A 10848-nucleotide genomic window follows, 5' to 3' on the forward strand; every position below is an offset into this window, starting at 1 on the left:
AGAGTCAATGGTAGTATTTAATATTGCTACTTAGGGTAATAATAATAGGAATTTCTGGGTGATGCAAACAATTACTAGCTGAAAGGTTGGCAGTCCAAATCCACCCAGAGGCACCTCAGAAGATAGGCTTGGCAATCTGCTTCTGTAAGTTCACAGCCTTGAAAACCCCATAGAGCAGTTCTACTCTGCACACAAGGGATCACTGTGAGTTGGACTCTACTCAACGGCAACTAACAACAACAACAATAATAATGATGAATTAAAACAGGTAACAATAATAAATTCGTCAGTGTGCCATGCATGGTTGGTGGCATAGATTAAATAAGGAATTGCAAATTATAATTCATGGGCCAAATCCAGCTCAGCACATGTTTTTGTACAGCCTGTTATCTAAGAATGGTTCTTTATATGGTTGGGGTAAGACTTCAAAGAACAATACTATTTCCTGACATGTGAAAATTATATGCAATTCAAATGTTCGTGTCCCTAAATAAAATTGTATGGGAACACAGCCCACCCATTTATTTACAGACTGCTGCTTTTTGTGTCATAACGAATGAATTGAGTAGTTGCAACATAGACTGTGTGGTTAGCCAAGCCTAAAATATTTACTACTTGGCCCTTTTAGAAAGTTTACCAGCATGTGGGTTAGCTCTTCTTATCTCCCCTCTTGGTGCCATCTCTTGTAAACTCTGTGCAGCCCTGGGCTCCTGGCCCTGCAGTCCATGCACAGGAGAGTTTTGCTAGCTCTGGATGAACATGTAACCAGTAGGTACTGTGACTGCATCCTCTGACTCAGGGACGGTGATAATTCTCTGTGTGGATGTGGACTGATGACTGATAGACAACGGTTTCCAGCTCCCCACAGGGAGTTGAAATAACTGTTTTCCCCAGAGCGTCCTCCTCCTTCCCTGTGCAAACGCACGTGCTCTTTGCAAAGTCCTAACAATTCAAGTCATAATGGAGGGGAATCTCACCCATTTTATTGCCATAGTTACCAAGATTGCAAGTTTAGATGCTGTATTAGCAGTAAGTGCACGGTAATAATAGAAGTCAGGGAGGAGGGGACGAAAGGATTCTGGCTTCTGCTTTTCCCTACAGCATCCTTCAGGGCAAATATACCAGAGACACTTTGCGTTAAATTGCAAACTTGGCAGTTTTCTTTAAAAAAAAAAAAAAAAAACCCAAATAATTGCTTTAAAATCTCCTGTGTCCCTCTGACTGGTTAACCCTCACGCAGCCCACCTCATCCTGAAACAATGAACAGGAGGTTAAAAGAAAAATAAGTGGCCAGGGTTACCATAGAAACCAAAGTGGAAGGCAAGTGAAAGTCAATTTAAGGTTTAAATGCATATGAAGCAGACGTATGTGTGTGGACATATTTGCATATAGATATCCCTCTCCCTTCTCTCCTCTCCATAATTTGCTCTTCCTTCTAGCCCCACCTCAGGACCCTCCACCTCCAGAGAGATTTCCCTGACAATTTCAAGCCCCAGTAATCTCTCTCTTCTGGAACTCCATTTGAACTGCAGTCTGAATGCGCAATCGACCTCTTAATATACCCCGCCCTGGTAGGGAATCGTAAGAATCTTCGCGGCCACTGAACTCTCCACGCTCTCTTACCTCTGTGCCTTTGCCCCTGCGGCTCCCGCTACCTGAAACGTCCTTGTCTACTCCCTTCACCCGGCTAACCCCTGTTATCCTCCAAGTTTCTATAGACTGCGATTCCTCCACAGTGCTTTTCTTGATCTCTTTGCCGCCCTATATCCAAAAAAAAAAAAAAAAATGTTTCCTAGTCGATTCCGACTCAGAGCAACCCTATAGGACAGAGTAGAGCTGTGCCACAAGGTTTCCAAAGAGCGGCTGGTGGATTCAAACTGCCGACCTTTAGGTTGGCAGCCGAGCTCGCAGCCACTGAGCTACCAGGGCTCCTATTGCCTCACTATAGTCTTCCCGTATTGGGGTAGGGGCCCCTCTTCAATACCTGCATAGATCCCATCATAGGGCTAATCACACTGATTTGTAATCGGTGATTGCATGGTTATACCTTCGACCTAGCCCCTGTTCCAGACCAGGAAACACTGGAAGACAGGGCTGGTGTTTTACTTTTTGTACCCACATTGTTCTCTGTGTGTGTGTGTGTATATATATATATATATATATATATATATATATATATATATATATATATATATACACACACACATATATATGAGCCAGAATTGACTCGATGGCAGTGGGTTTATACATATATATATAAATATATATAAAATGAATAAATACTAAATACTATAACAAATAATTTAAATTGCACAACCTAGGGCAAAACATCCATTTCCATATACCAAGAACAGTTGCCAATTGTTGTTATTATTGTTGCTAAATGTTATTATCTTCAAATGCACAGTATATGACCTTTCCCTTATCGATTCTAAGGGGAATCTTGAATGTATGAGGTGGGTGCAAAAAAGGGAAGATGGAGCCAGCTGGGACAGGAGAAACCTTATATGAAAAATGCGCAAAGGAGCTCACAACTTCGGCACAAATAAAAAGAAGCTCAAAAGATGTGTTTCACCGAGCTCTGTTCTCAGAAGAGTGTCCTGGAACAGACCACATTTTGGGAGGCTCCAGAGGGCAGGCCCAGGAACAACAAATGAGAGTTATGGAGCAGAGTTTGTTTCATAAGGAAAGACTTGCAGAGTTCTAAAGTTTTTCAATATTAGAAAAAGCTGTCTTGTTAGGTAGTGAGTTCCCCACTACAGGGAGTATTCAAGTGAACACTGAATGACCAGATACATCAAGACATCAGGGAATGAAAAGCATGGCATATTTCCACTAAATTACAAAGAGAAAACTGAAGTTTGGGAAATGGAGTGGTGGTGGCAAGAAGTGATAGGGAATATGCAGGACTGAATGAGAGATACTAAAAGTTTAGCTCACAGACGGAGCATAGAAAACTTTGTTTTGCATTAACAGTTTTTTGGGATGAGTGGGGAGCCGTGGAAGGATTTGATGTGGGATGTGATCAGTGGTCACTTGATTTGTTTTTGAAGATTACTCTATTGATTGTGCACAACATAGAATGGGTGGGCACAAGGCTCGAGAATGTTGTATAGCTGTTAAAACAGCCCGGGTGATAGAGACCTGACTTATGGCAGGGACAGCAGGGATGATGAAGCGAAGAATATTAGGGGCATAGCATCAAAGTAGAAGAGACAGGCGGTTTCAACCCGTCCTTCCAAATTGGTTCCACTTACTCCCTGCCACCCCCACGTCTTCCCTCCTGCAAAAACCAGCCTTCCTTGTTTGCAAGAGAAGGCGCAGACAGTCGGCGGGGCTACGAAGGTCACGGTCACCTTGAGTGGATTCCCCACACAGCTCAGTGAGAAGCAGAGCCTTCCCTCTGCTACTCTGTCAGCTCTACTTTGCATCAAAACTGCTTTGTATGTCACCAAGTTATTAAAGTTGCGGATTGCAGTGCTGTGTCAGGCGAAGTTGTGCTGAAACTGGGTCAGTGGGGGTTGTCTTTCCGGCAAGATGTGGGCTCCTGGTGTCCCCACATGCCTGCCCCAGTTGCAAAGCCTCCTTAGCTGTCTCTCCCCAGCCGACGTTGAGAGGAGGACATAATAACCCCAGAGCTTGTGCCTTCTATTCAGCAGCTCCAATAGTAAATAATTCCATACACAAAGATCAAAAGGGGCTCCTCTGTTCTCACGGTCGTTCTTTGTACTGGCAGGAACGGCAAGCTCTTGCTTTTTCAAGCCTCTTTTGAATCCTTCATTTTCATGGACAGAACTGCTGTAAGAAGTGATAAATCAGCTATTTCAAAACCAGGGCATCCAGGTGCTGCTCCAGGCAGGCCAGGGACAAAAAGGGATCAGGGCGCGAACAAACAGAAACATGGTTAGGAGAGAATGGGAGCACTTCAGAAAGACACAAAACTCCACAGTAGAAGGGATGGTCACGCAGCAAGGGAGACACAGATGCAGATCTGGGGTCAGAGGAATCATGAGGCTCCTAAGAGGCCCGTTCAAAGACAGAGGGGGGTTATGTCAATCGGACTGAATCGAATTCAATGCAATGTGACACATATTATTGAGCACCTACTATGTGCCAGGAAACTCTGGTAGCATAGTGGTTAAGTGCTACAGCTGCTAACCAAGAGGTCAGCAGTTCAAACCCACCAGGTGCTCTTTGGAAACTCTGTGGGGCAGTTCTACCTTGTCCTATAGAGTCGATATGAGTCAGAATTGACTCAATGGCAATGGGTTTGGTTTTTAGGTTTACTAGGTACCAGGTGTGGGATACATTCATGAACAAAACAGATTAAAAAAAAAAAAGATCTCTGACAATACATGATAAACACAGTAAATAATTAAATTTTATAGTATGTTAGAAGGTGATAAAAAAAAAGTGATAAGGCTATGGAAAATCATCTGTGTGTGTGTATGTGTGTTTGTGTCGGTCTATCTCTGTCTCTCTCTCTATGTAGATATATAAACCAGTTGCTGTTGAGTCGATTTCGATATATGGTGACCCCATGTGTTGCAGAGTAGAACTGCATTCCATAGGGTTTTCATGGCTGTGACTTTCAGAAGCAGGTTGCCAGGCATTTCTTCTGAGGCACCTGTATGTGGGTTCAAACTGCCAACCTTTAAGCTAATAGCCCACCACTTAAGCATTTGTACCACTCAGGAACTATACATATATATATACACACACACACACATATATACACACGCACACAGATGACGCACACCTTTTCTGACTTTAAATCACCCATCATCCCCTTGTTCTGTTCAAACAACTGCCTCTTGATCTATGCACAGGTTCCTCATGAGCACAATTAAGTGTTCAGGAATTCCTGTTCTTTGCAATGTTATCCATAATTTGTTATGATCCACATAGTCAAATGCCTTTGCATAGTCAATAAAACACAGGCAAACATCCTTCTGGTATTCTCTGCTTCAGCCAGGATCCATCTGACATCAGCAATGATATCGTTCGTTCCACGTCCTCTTCTGAAACCGGCCTGAATTTCTGGCAGTTCCCTGTCAATATACTGCTGCAGCTGTTTTTGAATGATCTTCAGCAAAAATTTACTTGTATGTGATATTAATGATATTGTTCGATAATTTCTGCATCTGGTTGGATCACCTTTCTTGGGAATAGGCATAAATATGGATCTCTTCTAGTCAGTTGACCAGGTAACTGTCTTCCAAATTTCTTGGCATACATGAGTGAGCGCTTCCAGCGTTGCCTCCGTTCGTAGAAACATTTCAATTGCTATTCCATCAATTCCTGGAGCCTTGTTTTTCACCAATGTCTTCAGTGCAGCTTGGACTTCTTCCTTCAGTACCATTGGTTCCTGATCATATGCTTCCTCTTAAGAGGGTTGGACATCAACCAATATTTTTTTTTTTTTTTTGGTATAATGACCCTGTGTATCCCTTACACCTTCTTTTGATGCTTCCTTTGTCATTTAATATTTTCCCCATGGAATCCTTCACTACTGCAACTCGAGGCTTGAATTTCAATCTGTATGCTGAGACGATAATCTGAGAAGCTGGACTATATGAAGAAGAACAGGACATCAGAATCGGAGGAAGACTCATTAACAACCTGCATTTTGCAGATGACACAACCTTGCTTGCTGAAAGTGAAGAGCACTTGAAGTGCTTAATGATGAAGATCAAATGCCACAGCCTTCAATATGGATTACACTTCAACATAAAGAAAACAAAAATCCTCACAACTGGACCAATAAGCAACATCACGATAAAAAGAGAAAAGACTGAAGTTGTCAAGGATTTCATTTTTACTTGGATCCACCGTCAGCATCCATTGGAGCAGCAGTCAAGAAATCAAAAGATGCATTGGTTTGGGCAAATCTGCTGCAAAATATCTCTTTAAAGTGTTGAAAAACAAGGATGTAACCTTGAAGACTAAGGTGCACTTGACTCAACCCATGGTATTTTCAATCACATCACATTCATGTGAAAGCTGGGCAATGAATAAGGAAGACTGAAGAATTGACACCTTTGAATTGTAGTGTTGGTGAAGAATATTGGATATACCATGGACTGCCAAAAGAACAACAAATATATCTTGGAAAAAGTACAGCCAGAATGCTCGTAGAAGCAAGGATAGCGAGACCACATCTTATATACTTTGGACATGTTATCAGCAGAGATCAATCTCTGGAGAGGGACATCACGCTTGGTAAAGTATAGGGTCAGTGAAGAAGAGGAAGACTTGACGAGATGGATTGACACAATGGCTACAACAATGCTCTCAAGCATAACAATGATTGTGAGCATGGCACAGGACTGGGCAGTGTTTTGTTCTGTAGTGCATATAGTCAATAGGAGTAGGAAACAACTCAACGGCATCTAACAACAACATACACACACGCACACACATATATAGGCTAGGAATGCTGCCAAAAATCCTACAATGCACAGGACAGCCCCCCTCAACAAAAAGTTATCCAGCTCAAAATGCCAATAGTGCCAAGGCTGAGAAACTCTTTTGTAAACAGGAGTCAAGTTTCAGTCGGCTGGTAATCTATATGCCCTTTGAGTAAAATGTACTACCACTTTTAGAATTTACCTGGGCTAATTATGAATTTTTTTTTTTTTTTTTTTGAATTAGGCATAGTAGGTACAGTGCTTATGGCCCACAAGTTAGAGGGCCACAAAAATTTTAATTGCTTTTAAAATCTGAAAAAAAAAAAAGTAATCCAGCTGGGATTATATTAATCTTTATATCGATGCAATCATAAACTGTGATTCTATACCTATATATGAATATATACACACATATATATGTATATGTGTATATATGTATATATAGAGATATGTATATTTATATCCCCATGGGTCTGTCAGTTCGTTGTACTATGATGGCTTGGGTGTTGCTCTGATGCCAGAAGCTATGCCACCACTATTTCAAATACCAACAGGGTTATCCATGACGGACAGGTTTTAACAAAGCTTCCAGACTAAGACAGACTAGGAAAAAGGACCTAGCAGTCTACTTTTGAAAAAAAAATGGCCAGTGAAAAACTTATGAATAGCAGCAGAACATTGATGCAGTGCTGGAAGATGAATCTTTCAGGTTGGAAGGCACTCAAAATATGACTAGGAAAGAGCTACCTCCTCAAAGTAGAGTCGACCTTAGTTACACGAATGTAGTCAAGCTTTTGGGACCTTCATATGCTGATGTGGCAGGACTCAAAATGAAAAGAAATAGCTGCAAACATCCATTAATAATCAGAACGTGGAGTGTATAAAGTATGAATCAAGGAAAATTGGAGGTTGTCAAAAATGAAATGGAATGCATAAAGATCGATATCCTAGGCATTAGCGAGTGGAAATGGACTGGTATTGGCCATTTTGAATCAGACAATCATGTAGTCTACCAGGAATGACAAATTAAAGAGGAATGGTGTCACATTTATTGTCAAAAAGAACATTGCCAGAAAGGTCTATTCTGAAGTACAGTGGTATCAGTGATAGGATAATATCCATATGCTTACAAGGAAGACCAGCTAATACAACTGCTATTCAAATTTACCCACCAACCACTAATGCCAAAGATGAGGAAACTGAAATTTTTTTACCAATTTCTACAGTCTGAGATTGATTGAACATGCAATCAAGATGCATTGATAATTACTGGTGATTGGAATACAAAAGTTGGAAACAAAGTAGAAGTATTAGTAGTTGGAAAATATGGCCTTGGTGATAGAAATGACTCTGAAGATCACATGATAGAATTTTACTAGACTAATGACTTATTCGTTGCAAATCCTTTTTTTCAATAACATAAATGGTGATTATACACATGGATTTCCCAGGATGGAATACACAGGAATCTAACTGACTACATCTGTGGAAAGAGACTATGGAAAAGCTCAATACCATTAGTCACAACAAGGCCAAGGCTGACTGCAGAACAGCCCATCAGTTGTTCATACGCAAGTTCAAGTCGAAGCTGAAGAAAATTATAACAAGTCCACAAAAGCCACAATACAAGCTATATCCCACCTGAATTTAGAGACCATCTCAAGAATAGATTTGACACATTGAATACTAATGACCAAAGACTAATGAGTTGTTGTATGACATCAAGGACATCATACTTGAAAAAAGCAAAAGGTCATTAAAAAGACAGGAAAGAAAGAAAAGGCCAAAATGGATGTCAGAAGAAACTCTGAAACTTGCTCTTGAACATTGAGTAGTTAAAGCAAACAGAAGAAATGATGAAGTAAAACAACTGAAGTGAAGACTTCAAAGGGCAGCTCGAGAAGACAAAGTAAAGTATAATAAAGACATGAAAAGAACTGGAATTAGAAAACCAAAAGGGAAGAAAACACTAACCATTTCTCAAGTAGAAAGAACTGAAGAAAAAGTTCAAGCCTCAAGTTGCAATACTGAAGAGCTCTACGGGGAAAATACTGAACAAAACAGGAAGCATCAAAAGGAGATGGAAGGAATACACAGAGTCACTGTACCAAAAAGAAATGATCAGTGTTCAATCATTTCAGGAGGTAGCATATGATCAAGGACTGATGGTATTGAAGGAAGAAGTCCAAGGTGCCCTGAAGGGGATGGTGAAAAACAAGGCTCCAGGAATTGACTGAATACCAACTGAGATGTTTCAACAAACAGATGCCATACTGGAGGTGCTCACTCCTCTATGTCAAGAAATTTGGAAGACAGCTTTTTGGACAACAGCTAGAAGAGATCCATATTTGTGCCTGTTCCAAAGAAAGGTGATCCAACTGAATGTGGAAATTATTGAACAATATCACACAAAAGTAAAAATTTCCTAAAGATCATTCAAAAGCAGTTGCATCAAAACATCAACTGGGAACTGCCAGTTCAAGCCAGATTCAGAAGAGGTTGTGGAAAGAGGGATATCACTGCTGATGTCAGATGGATCTTGGCTGAAAGTAGAGAATACCAGAAAAATCTTTACCTGTGTTTTATTGACTATGCAAAGGCATTTGACTCTGTATCATGACAAATTATGGATAGAGTTGTGAAGAATGGGAACTCCTGAGTACATAGTTATGCTCATGAAGAACCTGTACATAGACCAAAAGGCAGTTGTTCTAACAGGAAACAAGGTATATTGCATGGTTTAAAGTCAGGAAAGGTATACGTCAGGGTTGCAACCTTTCACCACACTTATTCAATCTGTATACTGAGGAAATAATCTGAGAAGCTGGGCTATATGAAGAAGAACAGGGCATCAGGATTGGAGGAAGGCACATTAACAACCTGCGATATGCAGATGACACAACCTTGCTTGCAGAAAATGAAGAGGACTTGAAACACTTATTGATGAAGATCAAAGACTGCAGCCTTCAGTAGGAATTGCATCTCAACATAAAGAAAAAAAAAAAAAAACCTTCACAACTGGATCAATAAGCAACATCATGATAAACAGAGAAAAGATTGAAGTTGTCAAGGATTTCATTTTACTTGGATCAATAGTCAATGTCCATGGGAACAATGGTTAGTAAATCAAAAGACGTATTGCACTGGGTAAATCTGCAAAAGACTTCTTTAAAGTGTTGAAAAGCAAAGATGTCACCTTGAAGACTAAGGTGCATCTAGCCCTATCCATAGTGTTTTCAGTCCCCTCATATGCATGCAAAACCTGAACAATGATTAAGGAAAACCAAAAAAGAATTGGTGCTTTTGAATTATGGTATTAGAGAAGAATATTGAATATATCATGGACTGACAGAAGAATGAATAAATCTGTCTTGGATGAAATACAGCCAGAATGCTCCTTAGAAGTGAGGATGGAGAAAGTTCATCTCATGTTGATCTTCTCAGGTCTTAGACTTGGAACCCCTCTGTTTCCTGAATCCTCCACATACCAGCTGTGCTCCTAGGTCGAAAGATACCAGTCTGGTCCTGCCACCTTTACCTTGTCAGTGAGTAGAGTTATAATCATAAGATACTACTAAGTTGGGGCTAATGACAGTCATTTCCATGGAAAGACAGAAGAATGTTGTCAGAGCTGGAAGAGTCTTTAGTGTTCATCTGATCTGGCAATTACATTTTATAAGATAAGGAAATTGAGGCCCAGACAAGAGACTGACTAAAAACAAACAACTAACGTTTGCCAGAGTCATAACTTGGGGGATGGTTGTGTGTCTCGTTTTGCCAGATTTTATTTTTGATTCTCATATTTGGCTTATATCAGTTTCCTCAAAATCAAGCTCATGATATTTGATTGGGAAAAAAAAAAAAAACTTAATTTCATTCTTTGTAGTCGTGTAACACTTTTTAGTCTTCAAAGCACTTTAATATACTACAGACTGTCCCTGGGTTCAAAGGTCCAACTTATGCAAAACTCATAGCTACAAACCAACCCCTGTAAAGTGTTAAGGATGTTTTAGTGTATCTGGAAGTGTTTAATATTTTTTTTATACATGGAGAGGTGCACTATATATATACCTATGCTCCAACCTAGTCCACACTTTGGAACCAGCCCTGTGCCTCATCTACATAAATATTAAAGGTCCTTGACCAGCAACTCAGGACCTCAAAAACAAGTCAGCTAGCCTGTTGGCCAGATCTACCATGGTCCCACAAACTGGCTTGTTCTTATGCCCCTGCCTTATGGCCTAATGGAATACCCTGGGTGGCACAAATGGTTAAGTGCTCAGCTACTAATTGAAAGGTCAGTGGTTCGAATCCACCCCAGTGGCATCTTGGAAGAAAGGTTTGGTGATCTACTTCTGAGACTACAGCCATTGAAAATCCTACAAAACTCAGTTCTACTGTGAAACACATTGGGTCACCATGATTCAGAATTGACTTG

The sequence above is a fragment of the Loxodonta africana genome, chromosome 9 (genome assembly GCF_030014295.1).
Source record: "Loxodonta africana isolate mLoxAfr1 chromosome 9, mLoxAfr1.hap2, whole genome shotgun sequence".
Taxonomy (NCBI): domain Eukaryota; kingdom Metazoa; phylum Chordata; class Mammalia; order Proboscidea; family Elephantidae; genus Loxodonta; species Loxodonta africana.